A 4,619-nucleotide genomic window follows, 5' to 3' on the forward strand; every position below is an offset into this window, starting at 1 on the left:
GCGAAATAATTATGAATTGCATAAAACGAATTCTAAACATGAGAATTCTCGATCACGTTCTATTAAAAGAAAATGCTCGCACAAAGTTTCAGAACGTATTAATAAAATGGTTCAAACAATCGCTACAGCACCAGTTACAAATGATACTAAATTTGAGATAATACCAGAATTTATTTTAAATGATATTGTCAATATTTTTAAGCATTTACAAAACGTTCATTTACAACAAGAAAGATATAAAATCTTTGAAATATATTATCACCATATTACCTATACCATTGAGGTTGTACTCCCTAAATTTCATGATACTTTATATATATATCAAATTTTAATTTGTATTCAACAGACTGCACACAAAAGAAGCATATATTTTACAGATTCAGAATTGGCAATGTTCTTTTTTGATCTTTTATTATATTGTAATCTAAAGAAAAAAATTTTTGCTACGAAATGTAATTGTACAATGAATCCCGAAAATATGCCTCCTACTTTAAGTCATGACTACTGTCAACCTTCTAAGAAAGCTCTAAAGAAAACAACAAATGTTGGAAGTGCAAACAATCAAAGATTTGTAAACCTAACAACAGATACAAGTTCTAATGGTTGCGGCGGAAACTGTTGTAAAAAAATTAATACTAAGGTAGTGCACAAAGATACAATAAATAAAGCAAAATCAGTATGTAACATACCACGACAATTCTGTGTGGACCCTTCTAGTACTTCAAATTTGTATTACTCTATGTCGAAAGAAACTTATGATTCTAACTATGTAGGAAAAATAAAGGGTTCTGAATCAACCGTAACTACAGAATTACAAACTCGATCGGTGCCGCGATCATCAGTATCAAGAGATAGTGGGATTTCTAGCCCTCATTACAACATTGGTGATAATATGGTAAGTATATTTTAAAACTTAAACTTAATAATTAATAAGGCACATAAATCTAAGTTTTGAAATTCTTTACAGCGCTTTCGCTTGCCGGTGAGTCCAAACAGTAACGGAAATTCACACAGATTTATTGAAAAACCCATTGAAGGTGGATTGTGCTGTGTTTGCCCTAATACTGCAAATTTTACGTGTAAAGGCTGCCGTTGGTGGCACTACTGCAGTGAGAAATGTCAGGTAAGGCTCTATTAATTCCTTAATAGTAATAATTGATACGTCTAAAGATATACCATTATCAAAGAGTAAGTTTTGCTCTTCTATTTGCAGTTCAATTAATAGTACTACTACCACCGATTGTGGGATAATGTAGTAGTGACTCACTCTAAAAATTATAAAGTGCAGCTGTGATATCTAATTCCGGCCGTCAGCTGCCTGTATCATAAACATAAGCTACAAAAGTAAGATAGCTGAACGTTGACAGAGCTGAAATTAGACAGAATAAGTATTATTATTAACCAGCAGTAAACAAATAATAAAAAATATGTAAGATTTCATACTACAAACGAACTTTGGCTTTGAATGTAAGCCCCTTACTTGAATTAATTGCCAAAGCCATTGACGTTATACTTATTATGATGAAAGTTGTAAATACATTCACACGCTCTTGTATTTCTCATGCATAGATAAGGAGCGTAATAAATTAAGGATTTGAGTGGTCACCCCGCTCATTCTGCCATCCCTTTCACATATTTCTCGATGTGTCAATCTCACCACTTAACTCTTACATTTTAAATGATAAATAAATCCTCGTTGGGGGAAATAATATTCATCCATTGATTCATTGGTTCCTATATGACAGATTTGTACAATTGATTCGTTGATTATCAACATGGCGAATAATTGTAAATATTTAGATAATAATCCGGACTTCTGCTTGTCCATCCGACCTACAAAAAAAATGAAAGTTCAGATTTATCATACGACACACCTTAGCCTGAATATAGGATTTAGAGCAAAATCAATCGCCAGCTCTTGGTGCAGCTAAAGGATCACCAATTGGTCAATAATCGCCGAAGCGCGGCTTTCCCAATTTAGAGCGGCTGTCAATCTGCTAGTATAGCTAACACATAGATGACAGGCTGCTTTCGAAGACAAAGGCAAAGGATTGGCACAAATTAGTCTAGATAAGGCGAAAAGCTTCGATAATGTTCTTATGGAAGTAGTGCCAACTAAAGGCAAACTGTGGAATGAGCTTCCTGGTGCGATATTACTAGGATGTTACGACAGGGTGCCTTCAAAAAAAAGCGCGTACACATTTCCAAAAGGAACCAACGCTCCTTGTGATTCTACTGGTGTTGATGATCATTAACCATCAGGTGACCCGTGCGCTTGTTTGTCCTCCTCTTCTATAGATAAATACTAAAATATTTAAATAACAGTGTTTTTTCATCTGCAGTTCCCCTGAAAACGAGATCTGGAAAGGTCTTGAAACGTCGGGTGAACTAAAATAAAAATAAAAATGCAAATTTTACACAAAAATCTATTGTAAAAACATAGTTACAATTACACGCGTTTAACCCTTTGAATGTGTAACACTCGCGTTAATCAAAGACGATATTAACTGTGTTTTATTGTAGAAATACAATGGTACCGAACACTTCGTATTCGAGTTCAACTCGCACTGGGTCGGTTTTTTGTCTGCATATAATTTGAGTTTAAGCCATTCGCTTACTCATGTATTGTAAAACCGCTTAACCTTCACTCTGTTTAACTTCTACTCTTAATGTGTTACGAAATGCACTCCTTTCATGAATAAAAATAATAATGGTCTATCGACATGAATAAAGTAATAATCAATTTGAATTATTAATAATTTAAATGATTTTCTATCCTTTTAGAACTTAAGATGCATCCACAATAAAATAATTAGTTTGATATTTTGTTTTACAGGCAGCGCATTGGCCGTTCCATCAGAAAAATTGTTTTTGGAAATCTTTGGACACCAAAAAAATAAAACCGTGAAAGCCAGAAATTTATAATTTGAAGAAAAATTTACTAGCGTGTTTGTTGCTATTAAACCTATAATATGGTCATAGATTTTTATTTCTGTAATTTCCATAAAGTTTATAGTTTTAATAACTGACTAATAACAATGACTGGATAAAATATATTCTTTCTTAAAACTCTGTGGATGACGCCGTTAATCATTTTTATTCAATAGTTTATGATATAAGAGTTCAGGCAGCACAGGACAAGAAATTTGTGAGCTTTTCTCAAGATATTTTTATTCGACTTTACAAGAATCCACTACCACATCCAAATTCTTATTCGTAACATATGTTCGTAACATAAGTTCTATCGAAATAGATAATAAACAAATACAAAAGCTCTTAAAATCACTTGATCTAAATAAATCACCTGGGCCAGATAGTTTAGCAGCACTGTTGCTTGACAAATTTTCTGAAGTATTGGCATTACCTTGATAAAAATAAAATGAAAAATAAATGAATAAATCTACATGTTTTCACTGACTTCCTAACTGAATGCATGGACGGTGGTCAACAAATTGACGTTGTGTATACAAATTACACCAAAGCTTTCGACCGCATAGACCATAGAATCCTTCTTCAGAAACTTGCTGGTTTTGGTATTAGGGGTAAATTATTTAGATGGTTGAGTTCGTACGTAAATAAAAGAACTCAGATAGTTGTTTTAAATGGCTACACAACTTCATAAACTACGATACCTTCTGGAGTTCCTCAGGGCTCACTCCTAGGTCCTTTATGATTTATCTGTTTCATAAATCACATGGATACATGCGTTCATAATTCCAATTATTTACTCTTCTCTGACGATATGAAGATATTTCGGTCTATTAACGATATCCATGACGTTGATCTCCTTCAAGAAGATCTCAATAGACTTGCAACATATAGTAGTAATAACAAGCAATGGCTTAATATACCTAAATATCTTAATATAAATTTTTCCCATGAGGAGCTAATTATCAAATTTAATTATACTTTAAATAATGAATTTCTATTACGGGTCGATTGTGCCAGAGATCTAGGTGTAGCTCTTGATTGTAAGCTAACATACTAATGTCACATCGACAATATTGCAAAAACGGCATCTCAAGCACTTGGGCTTAAAATACGTACAGAAAACTGCTTCAAGAGAATGACAACGTTAAAAAATTTTTGGGCTTATGTTCGTAGTCATATAGAGTATTCTAGTCAAATCTGGAATCCGGTATATATGATGCACAGTAAAAGAATTGAAGAAATACAGAGAAAAATTACTAGATTTTTAAATTATAAGTTTAGAATTCCCAAAACAGATCACAAAACTCTGAGTACTCGAATTCATCTCCTACCATTAACACCCCGTAGATACATGGCCGATATTACGACTATTATGAAATTTGCTCAGTGTAAGATTGACAGTCTAACCTTGATAACTGAATTAGTTTAAAAATTAATTATCCTCAATATTCCGTACCAACATTCTAGAAAAAAGAATCTCCTCCATATTCCACTCATGCGCACAAACTATATATATAACACTACTAATAATTTTAACAAACTAAAATCATCCGAAATAGATCTTTTTGTCCAGTTTACATAGTGTTCAGAAACATATTATACAACATTATTTGCAGGTCACAGAAAACTATTATAATGAAAATATAAGTGTATACTGTAAGTCAACTTAAATTGCAAAAATGTGTAAG

The 4,619-nt window shown here is 32.7% G+C and overlaps 1 long non-coding RNA gene across 1 annotated transcript; it reads left to right on the forward strand.

Moving 5' to 3' along the window:
• Positions 1-441: 441 nt before the first annotated feature.
• LOC126977441 (uncharacterized) lies at positions 442-2,978 on the forward strand. The gene is made up of 3 exons (XR_007732214.1): positions 442-895; positions 968-1,123; positions 2,837-2,978. It is a non-coding gene; the product is annotated as an uncharacterized LOC126977441 (long non-coding RNA).
• Positions 2,979-4,619: the final 1,641 nt, after the last annotated feature.

The sequence above is a fragment of the Leptidea sinapis genome, chromosome 45, assembly GCF_905404315.1.
Source record: "Leptidea sinapis chromosome 45, ilLepSina1.1, whole genome shotgun sequence".
Taxonomy (NCBI): Eukaryota; Metazoa; Arthropoda; class Insecta; order Lepidoptera; family Pieridae; genus Leptidea; species Leptidea sinapis.